The sequence below is a fragment of the Thermobia domestica genome, chromosome 5 (assembly GCF_964235325.1).
Source record: "Thermobia domestica chromosome 5, izTheDome1.hap1.1, whole genome shotgun sequence".
NCBI lineage: Eukaryota > Metazoa > Arthropoda > Insecta > Zygentoma > Lepismatidae > Thermobia > Thermobia domestica.
This window is the reverse complement of record NC_137458.1, coordinates 225,946,158-225,961,106: the sequence shown is the minus strand read 5'-3', so window position 1 is coordinate 225,961,106 and position 14,949 is coordinate 225,946,158. Positions and strand designations below refer to the sequence as shown.

The 14,949-nt window shown below is 37.6% G+C and overlaps 1 long non-coding RNA gene across 1 annotated transcript; it reads left to right on the top strand.

The window, feature by feature from the left end:
* Window positions 1-1,139: 1,139 nt before the first annotated feature.
* Window positions 1,140-11,822, top strand: LOC145684780 (uncharacterized). Its single transcript, XR_014131394.1, has 3 exons — window positions 1,140-1,352; window positions 7,406-7,544; window positions 11,676-11,822. It is a non-coding gene; the product is annotated as an uncharacterized LOC145684780 (long non-coding RNA).
* Window positions 11,823-14,949: the final 3,127 nt, after the last annotated feature.

The following is a 14,949-nucleotide window of genomic DNA, read 5'->3' as shown; positions in this document are numbered from 1 at the left end:
TTCGGCATCAATGGCCTTGTAGCCCGTCGCATATGAGGGATGACTTCCCTCGGTGATCACACTATCCGGGGAAAGGAAGGGAAGAATGGATTGGGGAAAAATGGGGCCGCGGTGGCTCAGTGGTAGAGCGTTTACCTCTGGTGCTTGGGGTCCCGGGTTCGATCCCAGCTCCCGCCAAGTGAACTTTGTGGTGGACAAACACCGTGTGCGTGGGTTTTCTCGGGGTTCTCCCGTTTCCTCCCACTTTCTTCATTCCACCATTTCATACATTACTCATCATCACCGTCTCCTTTAGCATAACCGTGGGACGTAAAACTCAAAGATTTCATTTTCATTTTTGGATTTCGGAAGGGAGAAAACGGCTTGGGACCTATATGTTAGGTACCACTCCGGCATTTGCCTGCTGTGAATGAGGAAAAGCGAAGGAAACCTCATTCAGGATGGCTGGACTTAAAATCTTTTGATACTTTTTCGACCGAGTTCCCCCACCGGGATCGAACCCGGGACCGTTCGCACCGAAGGCGAGAGCGTTAGCGAATACGCTACGCGGGGCCACTAGTGTAGTTTAGAAAACTCATTTTTACTAGGATATTTGCAAGATTTTTTTTTCTTTTAGTTTAACGCCCCATGATTGTACATCAATGTAAGAGAGAAGGTGACGATGAGATACATGATAATGGTGGAATCAAGAAAATGTAAGGAAACTGGAAAGTCTTAAGAATAACCACAACTACAGTGTTCACCAAAAGCCTATTTGTCGGGAGCAGGAATCGAACCAGGGACCTACCGCGTCAGAGGTAAGCGCTCTCAGAGCTTTCTTTTGTTTAAAGAACTTGTTTACAATGATATATATATATATATATATATATATATATATATATATATATATATATATATATATATATATATAACGAAGATATTGACATATTTTACAGCCTCAATGAAATTTAAAAAAAAAAGTAGTCAGGGAGAGCTTACTTGTCAGGTTTTTATTTTTTAATTTAATTTATTTTTATTTATATATTTTTGCTTTGTTATGTTCCCTAGTTAATTAATGTTTGGGTTACTGAAAATTAAAACCTTTTTAGTATTATTGTTGTCATCACTTTGGAACCAAAACGTTAGATTTTTTTCTTGTGTTTTCATATAGGAAGTTGGTGAGTTTGTGCCTTAGCACTGGTTTGGTTTCTAGAACGTAATTGAAGGTCATGTTGAGTTGAGTCTTGGTGGGTTTGAGTTCGTGAAGTGTCAGGCACTGCTTGTGCCCCTGTCTTCTGTTTGTGATGTTTCCTGGCTTTGGGCTGTGACGTATTTATGTTGAGGAGTACCAACGAAGGCCGCGTGATATACAGGTAGCTACAACACAGCTTCAACAGTTAACGAGTGCCATGTCTTTGAATTTCAGCTTTCGTTACGGCGTGATAATGCAGTATAGTGCTAGATTGAAATTCTATGGGTGGTAAAAACGGTATGGTAAGAAATACAACGTAATTGTTATTAGTTTAATTAGTGTTTCTTCATAGTATTGTTTCACTATTTCTAGAAGGAATTAAGTATTAACGAAGTAATGAATAAGCAAAAGAACACATTGATTGACGTTTACTATTTCTCATACTCCATTGAGAATGTTTTGATCCTCAGTTGCGCAAACATCCAGTGTGCGTTTATTTTCTTTCTTTTTTGGGGGGTTTACACTGCCTCACAGATGAGCTCTTTCGTGGCTAAGTGGTTAATGAACACGCCTTTGGCGTGGGACACCCGGGTTCGATTCCCGGCCGGGGGCCGCGGTGGCTCAGTGGTAGAGCGTTCACCTCTGGTGCTTGGGGTCCCGGATTCGATCCTAGCCCCGCCAAGTGAACCTTGTGGTGGACAAACACCGTGTGCGTGGGTTTTCTCGGGGTTCTCCCATTTCCTCCCACTTACTTCATTCCACCATTTAATTCATTGCTCATCATCAGCGTCTCCCTTAGCCTAACTGGCATAACTGTGGGACGTAAAACTCAAAGGTTTCATTTCATTTTTTCTTAATCTCTTGCACCGACCGACCGATCTCGATCAAATTTCCAACGTAGATGCGCTTCTGGCCTGGGAGTGTTTTTAGCTATTTACTTTGACAGTAGAACTTAGGGGAGGGGGACAGAAAAAATAAATGACTTAATTTACTTTGAAGTGTAAAAGTGCGAGCGTTTTCTTCTCTCTCTCTCTCTCTCTGTCTCTCTCTCTCTCTTCACTCCTCCAGTCTCCTCTCACTTTTAGGGCCGCGGTGGCTCAGTGGTAGAGCGTTCACCTCTGGTGCTTGGGGTCACGGATTCGATCCTAGCCCCGCCAAGTGAACCTTGTGGTGGACAAACACCGTGTGCGTGGGTTTTCTCGGGGTTCTCCCATTTCCTCCCACTTACTTCATTCCACCATTTCATTCATTTCTCATAATCACCGTCTCCTTTAGCCTAACCGGCATAACCGTGGGACGTAAAACTCAAAGATTTCATTTCATTTTTTCCTCTCACTTTGATTTCATGATTTCGCACTCTGATGAAAAGTATTAAATACCGCCAGGAAAAGTACTAATATATAACCTCTCTTTTAGGCGCCCCTCCAACCACGCGCCCGGGACACGTGCTTTGCTTGCTTGCCCATAGCTGCGGCTCTGTGAGCTACATAAGTAACATACAATGCTTACGTAATACTTTGGGTCATAAGCAGTGGCGGCGATTGGACGTTAAAAGTGGGGGGGCAAGACATGATCTGAATATTTGTATATCAATGTTAATATACAAACTTCCCTGGTTGAAACTATATACATTAATAGGTCATTTGAGAAAAGTGGGGGGGCAACTGCCCCCCTTTGCCACCCCTAATCGCCGCCCATGGTCATAAGTACTATTAAGAAAGGAAGAATTGCATTTTTTTAACTTTGGGAAAGGAGCTACTATGGGATTAAAGTTAAGGTAGGAAAGGCAACACATTCCAGTCTATGCTTTCACCCAGCAGACATATTGTTTGGAACCAAAAAAATGTGACTTTTGGAATCTTGTACTTAGGTTCACAGCGGAAGCGACGAAATAACTTGAATCATCCATTGTAGCTCTCCCCGCAACCAGTTTCTAAAATGTTGGCAATAAGTTTGCGAAACGAGAGGTGACGACTCCAATTTTGGGTGAAAAGTCGCTATAAGAAATAATCGAGAAATTCATTGTCTATAAGCATTGTAAAAGTTGTAGATGTAAACTAAACAATATGTTCTACTCACTGGCGCAAATCCCGGGGGGGGGGGGGGATGACGGATACATGTCCCCTCCAATCTTGGAACTGAGGGGGACTTCTCCCAAATAATCCGATTTGAAATGTGTTTTTTGGGAGAAATTTGATGATTTTTGTCCGATTGCTGCAAAGGAACGTGAGATGTCCCCCAGAATAAGCTTCAAATCTGCAGCCTCCTAACGCTAAAGACAACTCTGATCCTCCACAACATTGTTTTTCAACTTCATAAGTATTTTGGACATCGCCAAAAAAAGTATGGTAACGGTCTTACCCTCCCCCCCCCCCAATGTTGAAGACAGATTTGCGCCGCTGGTTCTATTCACATCTTTGTAAACAGGGAGCAACCAATCCTTTAATTCAGGGATCATTTCAGGTTGTTTCGGGTACTTTTGTTCATGTTGTGGTCAAAATAGTTCCGAAATAATTAACACTACAGTACTTACGTTAAGCAATTTTTTGTAAAAGAAAAAATGCAGAATAATTAAAAGACCCCAGAGGACAAATATAACAAACACCTTCTTCGCCTTTTTTCACGCATCTATAGCTAATCTTGTTGCTATCGGTAATGATGTATTACGTGTGTCTCTCAACGGAAACTCTGCGAACTAAAGGACATCAAGTTTGTAGTTATTCTTCGTTAGAGGGCAAGGGTAACATAACAATGCAGGATTGTGGAGTAGTGAGTACGCTGTATTTCCAAACTCTTCATCACTTGCGCTGATTAAAACAAACAAACAGAAAAAAATAACGTAAAAACTGTTTTGAACTAATAATGCTTCTCTACAGATGAACATTTTGTTTGCAGCAAAAAGTCGCTAAATGTGTAAGTAGGTAAATCGTTATTTAAAAATCACCCAAAAAAGTCTCCAATCGGAATTTTTTTTTTTTTTTTTTGTCGTTATCGTAGGGCGACCATACGTCCCGTTTTGACCGGGACAGTCCCGTTTTAGGGGCGTGTCGCGGCCGTCCCGTCAGTAGATGGAAAAAAGTAGTATTCGTCCCGTTTTATGTAAATGAAAGAAGTAAATAACAAACCCAGTACCTTTACTCCTTTTAAAAGTATTAATAATAACAAAGCGGCAAAAATTGAACTGAAAATCCCTATATTAAAAATACTCTATAGTTCGCAGTACTGCTCGAAAGGCAGCAGAGGTTTTAGCAGTTGGTTGTGTGTTAAACAAACTTCAACGTGTCTTTCCTTTTTCATAAGTACCCGCTCTGTAACGAAGAGAGAGAGGGGGAACTCTGATATCAAGGCACTGATAAGAACAAAGGTAGATCTAAAAGTCTAGTGTTGCAAGAACCTGTCCCGTTTTTAACTGAAAATTTTATGGTCACCCTGCGCTATCGTTGAGGTCGAATTCCCCTTATTTAGCGACTTTACCCAAAATTGGCAACATTGACCCCCACCGAACAACACCCCGTCATCTTGAGCCTAGCCAGCATAATAGTGGGACGTAAAACTTAAAGATTTCATTTCGAACAACACTCCCAGAAACCTACTGTTATACTATTCTCAAACCACCCTTTCGTACAGTTCTCCCTATTCGAAAAAAAAAAAAAAAAATTGTAAATAGCAGTGTTCATACATAAATATGGAACTCAATTTCCCTGAATTTTGCAGGTTTTCCAGGTATTAATTTTGCAATTTCCAGGTCTAGTGGAAGAAACTAATAGTACGACAACACATAAATTTTAAGAATACTATATTTATATATTTGAGAATGGCCACCCTTCTCCCCAATGAACGATTGCAATTAAATATTGAGTCACAAGAAAATAAATAATTAAAATAAATAAAATTTAAGTTGAAAAATATTAAGTTGAGAAGCCTACTAAGGGAATTATATAATACTTTTGTTCCATACTTGAATACATTCAAAATATACAAAAAAATATTGGCTTGGGGAAGAAAAAAGGGCCCGCGAGATTTTAACTGATTCTTGTAGTACTCGACGACAGAAATAGATTACTGAAAGAATTTTCAAAATCGGCACAGGCAAACATGAAGAAAATCGCATTTTCAGGTACCGGTTCAAAATGAGAAGAAAAAAGGACCGCGAGATTTTAACTGATTCTTGTAGTACTCGACGAGAGAAATCGATTAGTGAAGGAATGTTCAAAATCGGCGCAGGCAAGCATGAAAAAAAATCGCACTTTCATGTACCGGTTCAAAATGGGGAAGAAAAAAGGGCCCGCGAGATTTTAACTGATTCTTGTAGTACTCGACGACAGAAATAGATTACTGAAAGAATTTTCAAAATCGGCACAGGCAAACATGAAGAAAATCGCATTTTCAGGTACCGGTTCAAAATGGGAAGAAAAAAGGGCCCGCGAGATTTTAACTGATTCTTGTAGTACTCGTCGAGAGAAATCGACTAGTGAAGGAATTTTCAAAATCGGCGCAGGCAAGCATGAAGAAAATTGCATTTTCATGTACCGGTTCAAAATGGGAAGAAAAAAGGACCGCGAGATTTTAACTGATTCTTGTAGTACTCGACGAGAGAAATCGATTAGTGAAGGAATGTTCAAAATCGGCGCAGGCAAGCATGAAGAAAATCGCATTTTCATGTACCGGTTCAAAATGGGGAAGAAAAAAGGGCCCGCGAGATTTTAACTGATTCTTGTAGTACTCGAAGACAGAAATAGATTACTGAAAGAATTTTCAAAATCGGCACAGGCAAACATGAAGAAAATCGCATTTTCAGGTACCGGTTCAAAATGGGAAGAAAAAAGGACCGCGAGATTTTAACTGATTCTTGTAGTACTCGTCGAGAGAAATCGACTAGTGAAGGAATTTTCAAAATCGGCGCAGGCAAGCATGAAAAAAAATCGACTTTCATGTACCGGTTCAAAATGGGGAAGAATAAAGGGCCCGCGAGATTTTAACTGGTTCTTGTAGTACTCAACGGGAGAAATCGATTAGTGAAGGAATTTTCAAAATCGGCGCAGGCAAACATGGAGTAAATGGCATTTTCATGTACCGGTTCAAAATGGGGAAGGAACAAGGTCCCGCGAGTTTGAACCGCTACGATGTATGTTTACGAATGTGCCCGTCTTCTCAAATTTAGTTAATTACTGTGACACTGAAACATGTGACACAGAGTCACATTGTGGATGACTCTGCAATCGGCAACCACTGCACATATACTCCTCCCGCCCCACAGTTTGATTATTTCGATCCATTCCTCACGTGCTAACGGCATGGTTCAACATCTGCAAGAAAGAGGTAAATGTAACGTTCAATTGGCAATAGCTTTTCACCAAATTAAGCTGCATGAAATCTGATTGCATATTTGACATACTGAGAAAATTCTAGCCCGTGGCCATATGTATCACATATCCCACCAGTTCATAAAAATTTTGAACACAAAATTACGGTCGTCCGTGTGACGTACTCCCAAAAGGCCTAATGTGTATCACCCACCTCACATTCAATGAAACCACATCCGTGTAGAATTAAGAAAGGAACCTCTTATGATGTATACAGGATGTCTCAAACGTTCCCTGACATAGGGTAACTCTGTTATTATCAGAGTTACGACAAAATGTAAGAGGAAAAACATCTCGAAATATGACGTTTTCAATCTAAAGTGAACACTTTTTTAAAAAATCGGACAAGATGAATGTGCTGTATACTCTTTATGCACCCAATTTTAAATGAAAATGCAACGTTGTCATTTACCTGGACCCACGACATAAGTGAATGAAGTTACTGTTTGAAACGGGGGCTGGCCATCGACATGTTAGCGTAAAAGACAGTAACTTCACTCACTTCTGTTGTGGGTCCAGGTAAATGGCAACGTTGCATTTTCATTTCACATTGGGCGCATAGAGAGTGTACAGCGCAAACGGGTCATCCGATTTTAAAAATTCCTTCACTTTAGATTGAAAACATCATAATTGGATATGCTTTTCCCTCCTACATTCTGTTGTAACTCTGATAATAACAGAGTTACCCTATGTCAGGGGACTTTTGAGACACCCTGTATACCTTATTTAATGTATGTTTGATGTCACTATAACTGTAGTATAATTTAGTTTGTTTAAATTTACAATTTAATACAAGTAGATTCGGATTTACATGCGTAGGATTTTGTATGCATCTAACTAATGAATTCTTTTATTTTTATGCTTAACTTAGTGACTTGGCTTTGGACTGCAACTGATTATTGTAACCCATTATTGCTTGAGAAGAAACAAGATATCCGAATCTTCATTTGGAGAAATCAAAGGTCTATTGGAAAGCTGGGGATTACAATCATTAATTTCTACATTTCAAGGTGCGTAGTAAATTATATATTGTGTTTATTGTTAAATTACTATTATTGGGTTTAGAATCAATGAAGCACTTCATGATATTTTATGGGGATCAAGATGGGTGCCGGATAGATAAGTATTTGAGCGTCAGGCTCTTATTTCTTTTCAATTTAATATTTAATCAATGATTATTTTTCTCCCTCATTATTCCACCAAATCGTATTCCAAGATCATATATCCATTTTTGTTCGATATATCCATATTTTTGATCTCTTTCATATTTCTATATTTTCGATTTTTGATATTGTTTACATTTCGATATTGCTGTATTTTTCGATATTTCGAACAAGTTTCGATAGTTTGTCGACATCGATTATCTATATCTAAATTCGGATATCCCAAAGCCCTATCGAGCACCCTCCGAAATGAAGTTTTTGGCTATGGACCTGATTAGGGATGCGCACGAGACAAGACGAGACAATTTTTGTTACGAAATTCGAGGCAAGATAGAGCTTTTCCAATAGAAACGGATCCAGTTTTCGAGACGAGACAACTTTCGCGGCACCTTTTCGAGAGGAGACAACCTCAAATCTTTTCTCTTGCGCATCCCTAGACTTGATCATGAGTTATCAAAAAAAAAAAAAAATGTTAATGAGAAATAACATGTAAATACAATATAGGTAGCTAAAACATTTTTGTTTTCATTCTTCAGTAATGCATTGTTATTAATCTCAGGGGGGCGGTGGCTCAGTGGTAGAGCGTTCACCTCCGGTGCTTGGGGTCCCTGGTTCGATCCCAACTCGCGCCGTGTGGACTTTGTGGTGGACAAACACCTTGCTCGTGGGTTTTCTCGGGGTTCTCCCGTTTCCTCCCACTTTGTTCATTCCACCATTTCACTCATTTCTCATTATCACCGTCTCCTTATCCTAACCGGCATAACCGTGGGACGTTAAACTTAAAGATTTCATTTTTTATTAATCTCAGCATTTTATAGTGTATTCTTAAGCTTAAGGTGATGTATAATTAAAGTTTGAATTCAGTTAACTTATTTTGTTTCTCAGATTGTTTTTAAAATGTATGTACAATTGTTTATGTTCATTCTCGAGAGTTTAAAGTGACGTATAGTTATTAAACATAGTATTTAATATTGTACTCTTAACGTGGAAGTGATATACAGTTAACTTTTGAATTCAGTAAACATTTTTCTTTCTGAAATTGCTTTAAAAAGTATGTAAAAACGTTTTTATTTTCTTTCTTGAGTGCTAAAAGTGATGCAAAGTTATTAAGCTTACTACTTTATATTGTATTCTCAACCCTAAACTGATACACAGTGCGTTTTTGAATAAATTGTCAAGTTATTTGAGTGATGAACACTGGTAGAAAATCCTGACTACTACTGGAACATTTTGATTTTAAGGTGACGACTACTGGTGCAAGGATTTTAAAATATTGTTTTTCCTTCAAGGGCTACTCCTTTTTGAATTCTGACTACATGGTCACTATAGGAAGGATCAGTGAGTCTTTCCAACTATGGTACAGCTCCGACAGAGTCACGATGCTCAGAGAAGAGACAAAATAGTATGTTTTCAAACTTAAAGTGAGAACCACTGGCGTTTTTACCTTGCTATGTAAAAGTAAGTGAGTACTCCAATGGGGTTCCAATGCGGTACCTAATTTCTGCATTTTAGATATATGGAAATACATGTCTCTAAAATGTAAAGAACTGATTTTTTTTAGGGGGGGGAATAAACTATAGGTATGTGGGGCTTGCATACTTGACGCTACAATTCGGAAATTGAATTAAAATATGACTAACGGCTATCAAGATGTTGTCAAATAAAGGGAGGACCAACACAGTTAAGGGGTTTTCGTGTTAGATGCTAAAATTTCCGAAATCGGTCATGGAAAGTTAATAAACACCAGTAGCAATTTCATCTTAAAGTAATTAGATATCTTCATGGGGTGTTAGAACATCATGGAGTCTACCAAAATTAAATTTTAAAAGCTTTTGAAAATATAATCTGACATTTGTAAACAGTATTTGAAATATGTATTTACCCAAAACTTCCAGCTAGTACATCTAACATCTGGAGAAACACTGTGAAATAAAAGCTTGAAATTTCGGAAACAATTATTGGTCGCAACAAAATTAAATAAGATGGTACTTCTATGGGTTAAATCAGTACCTCAGTACAATTTCGATCGAAAGATTAGTTCAGTCCTAGGTTTTCTTCAGGCAATTCCAATGGTTCATCGAGCTGTACAAAAGAATGAAAATTCGCTGTCAATATCTAAGATAGTAACCAAGATAAAAGGAATTATATATTTTATGGCGTAAAAATAGAGATCTTTATATATTTGTACTTTTGGGTCTTTCCTATAAGAAAAAAAAAATCAGAAAACTACTGTATATACCTTAATAGACAATTCAATGGGCGGGGACACAGTAGCTTAGTGGTAGGGTGTTTAACTAATCTTTTTTTTTGCAGAAACTATTGGAGTATTCACTTAACCCGTAGAGATACGATCATACTTAACTCCCTATTTAATTTTAAAATTAAATAAAAGGAAATATTTCAGTGTAGCGACCCACGATTATGCATTTTAGTCTCAGGGAGATTATGATTAAAGCAAGTGAATGTTGTTGACAGAATTGATGGAATGCAAAGGTGGGAGGAGAGTACCCCGAGAAAACCCACGAATACGATGTCCACTACAAACTGACTTGGCCGTGGATCGAACCAAGAACCCAATACACCAGAGGTAAGCACTCTACCACTAAGCCACTGTGCCCCCGCCCATTTAATTGTCTATTAAGGTATATACGGTTGTTTTCTGAAATTTCTTCTTCTTACAGCAAATACTCAAAAGTACAAATCCATGTGGGTCTCTATTTTTACGACGTCATAAAATACATAATTCCTTATATCTCGCTTGCTATATTAGATATTGACAAAAAATGTTCACTTTATTTCAGAGCCCGATGAACGCTTGGAATTGTCCAAAGAAAATTTAGAGCTGAATTAATCTTTCGATCGAAATTGTACTGACGAGTCTGAGGTTCTCACTTAACCCATATAAGTACCATCTTATTTAACTTTTGTTAGGATCAATAATTGTTTTCTGAAATTTCAAGATCTAATACGCTTTTATTGTATGGTGTCTCTCTAGCTGCTAGATGTACTAGCTGGAACTTTTAGGTAAATACATATTTCTAATACTCTTTACAAATGTCAAAATATATTTTACAAAACTTTTAAAATTTAATCTTGGTAGACCCCATGATGTTCTTAAACTCCATGGAAATATCTAATTATTTTAAGATGAAATTGCTACTGATGCTTATTAACTTTACATGACCGGTTTCGGAAATTTTACCACCTAACACGAAAACCCCATAACTATATGGATCCTCCCTTTATTTGACAATATCTTGATAGTCATATTTTAATTAATTTTCTAAATTGTACTGTCTAATATGCAAGCTCCACGTACCTATGGTGTCGCTTTTTATTTCACCATATTTCGGTAACTGTTAGGCGTACCGACTTGCGGTTTCGGTAAACACACACCTCTAACGTTCTTTAAAACGTTATTAAGACATATTTTAGAATATTTAGAAATGAGAGTTCTGGGAATATCATGGTACCCGAAAACCCCCATCAGGGCGTGTGTGTAGTGTATTTAATTGAAACTACTTTTGAGGTTGTTGTAAGCCCTCGTAATTACGTTTCCGAAACTGCACCATCTAGTACGCAAACTCCACAGTTCTGTAGTGTCGCTCTTTATTTTCCCATATCTCGATATCCATAAGGCTTACCGAGTTGAGGTTTTCGGTAAACAGATGTCAGTTCCTTACATTTTAGAGACATATATTTTCATATATCTAAAAAATACAGACATTAGGTACCCCATGATAGCCCGAACACCATTGAGGTACCCACTTACTTTTGAATGGTAATACATTTTGAGTTGTTGTTCAGCATCAATAAACACTTCATAGTTTTTCTACGTGCAACCCAAAAGTCCATACCTGACCGAACATATTTTGTCCATTTAATCTCAAAAATGTTAAGATACTTTGTATTGTTAAGTACAACCAAATTAAGCACACTGAATATAACATTTTAAATATTTTCTGATTTTTGTTGCAGGTATTTCGTGCATCAAACCAGAATTCTGCTTGAAAGACAGTCAAAAGAAGCAGTGTAGGTTGTGGCTAAAAGTACGCCCTTTCTGAAGACAGACTCAGTTGTACTTACATTATTTTGTACGAATATATAACCCTAATAAAGATACTGTACTACAAATTATTTCTTTCTTCCATAAATTATAATAAAATATTATCTCTGTTTAAAGAAAATGATTTGTTAATGTTAAGTCATTTTAATTATTTTTCTCTGTAATAAGAACATTATCCCTAGCAATATTTTTTATCTTTGTGCTATTGCGATTGGATGAAGTAAAATTCTATACGAAGCACTATTATTTCAGACATGCATTAATAACTAATGTATTGTTCTGTATGTAAGACAATGTGTATACTGAACATGTCTAGCGAAGGTGTTGTTTTAATACAGAATCTATAACTCAGCTTTTCAGTAGTCAACTTTATTGGGAATCCGAAGAACGAAGTTAAAAAAAAAAAAAAAAAAAAATGTTGGACTTACCAGCGTGTGTGTGTTCGAATTCTGGACTAATCCAAATTATCCAGAGAAATCATTATATATTTCTTTGTTGCTATTTCAGATGTATCCTTTATCCAAGTCGTATGAAACGGAGACTTCATACATCGCTATACTTTGTATGAACTATGTTCCGTATTTACTTAATCACTTTGTAACTTTCTCTAGTGTTGACAAGGCCGCAGGTGTCAATCGAATAGTTTAGTGTTTCACTCATGTCACCTTGTGACTAAGGTACGTCCTGTCGGTATATATATGGTACTGGGTTCAATTAGCGATAAAATACATTTTTAGCGTTAAACAAATGCAAAAATCTACACGAAATGAGATACCGTGATCTCTGACTTACGGATAACACCAAGCAACTAATGGTACTGAGTGTGATTGAGTTTACTAATTACTATTTGGCTAAAATCAGTGTTCCTTTATCTATAGTTCTTTTCGTGCTTTGAATTGCAAAGTTTGAAATAACCGTTTTAAATTATTGTGTATATATATCTTCCGAGTAATTCTGAGAATCATTGCTCTTTCTTTAAGCAATGTATGAGACTGTTAAATTGCTCTTTCCTTAAAATGTTGCACTAAGAAGGATGCATCCAGGAAAGTCCAAATTTGCAGAATGTCTATAGCAGGGAAGAATAAATATGTTTAGTCGATGGCTGCACAACGCCTCCGCTGTCACCACGTTGTCACACAGCGAATACAGCGAACGTTTAAGAGTATTCTGCACTTACTATTAGGTATCGGCCTGGGAACTTTGGCGCATCTACCCAGTCTCCTTCTTGGTGTTTCATTTTTAATGGCGAGTACTGAGTAGGAATAATATTGTAAGCGAATGCGTTTCCGGCTGACACCACACTTTTAATTATTGCGACATTTAAAAAAAAATACCTGTTAATTAAAATGTACAGAGAAGTTATTTCTGGAAAATTCTATTCAGGCCTCTTGTGGTAACAACTGCACTTTAGTAGAAGATACTATTAAGGAAAAGAATGAGGTAAAATAATCTTTATATCGTACAAGCAATGGATGATAACAGCTTAATAAATGATTGTACGTAAATCTTGTTTGAGTTTGAATATAGGATTGTATAAGGCTGTGCATTTTGCATTATTATTGAGGTGCTGCAACTAACTAACTGCAAACCATATGATAAATTCTTACAGTAATATATCACATATTGATTTACTCTGTATGGAAACGAAAATAGTTTAATATATGGTTAACCTCCTTTGTGCCAGGGGCGGATCCAGAGGGGGGCGATCGGGGCGATCGCCCCCCCCCCCACAAGAGGAAACTTTCTTATTTTATATATAAATAAACCCATCCATAACAAGTTTGGAGCTCTTAAAAGTAGCAGTATTACCGCCGACCGCCCCCCCCAGAAGTCCGTCCTGGATCCGCCCCTGCTTTGTGCCCATAATTTTAAAATTAACGTTTGTCACTTTTCAACACTTGACTTTGCAGTAGCTTTCCAACGAATTAGCAGGAAGCCCAAACTTATAGGACACCCTGCAGGTAAATACATTTCTTTGGACAGTTTCACTGCTCCAAACTAAGATTTGAAAAGTGTAGTATTGTTAATTTTATTATTATTGGCACAAAGGAGATCAACCATATTTTAAGCTATTTTTGTTTTCATACAGAGTAAAACAATATTTGACAACATTACAGTAAGAATGTATCATGCACTTTGCAGTATGTTGCAGCACTTTAATAATGGTGCACTATACGTACACTCTAGATCCTGCATATGTCCGATCCATACATTACAAGAAGGCAATACGTATTCGATACAGGTAAAATCTGTATATTTCATATGGACAACCTATTAGCTATATACATCCAATCTATACATTACATATGGCCAACCTGTACGCGACATACGTATAATCTATATGCTGCATGCAGACAGTCTGTAAGCTACATATATACACTCTGTATGGTGCATACGGATATTCTGTATGCTGTATCTGGACAAGCTGTGTGCGACATAAGGAAAATTTGTATAATACATACGTACAATACGTATACTGTATCTAGTCGTACGTATGGGGCACAAGTACAATATAGATGCTGTCTCGGGGTTGAACGCAAGAAACATACGTACAGAACGTATATTGCATACTTCTTGAAATCATGCTCCGTCCTGATAGTCAGTGTATGTCGTCATTATTAACCCACATGCTACATACGACCCTGACGTCACAAAGCTAGATATCACCTCCGTATATACTTGTTACTGCAGATGACGTCACACGAATGACGTCATTGCACTTATGCAGACAGTACGTATAATACATACTTTTTCAGCTATACGTTTGCTGCAGGATGTTATATACGGTTGTACGTTAAGTCCAGAAACTACAGGAATTACGAATGTAACCTACGTTTTTAAGTATGCCACCTACAATTTTTTTTCTCAGTGTGGGTACATACTATACCTAAGGGGAAGTCGTACGGTAAGGTGAACCTTGACAGCAGCCATTTTGAAATCCGCCGTCTTGAATTCAGGTCAAGTTTTGTAAATAGGAATAGGGCAATATGATACATGATTCTGGGGTAGAATTTAAGCAGAAAAACAATGGTAGCAATAGTTTTCAGATACGTGCATTTGGTAAAAAGTTACAGGCATATTTATTGTGTATGTTTTCATGTGCACAATTCCCGAATGAAGCAGCTGTCCAAAAATAAGTTGTTGCTGTTGAAATGTAACTCGTACTTGATAGTTTCGCAATACATT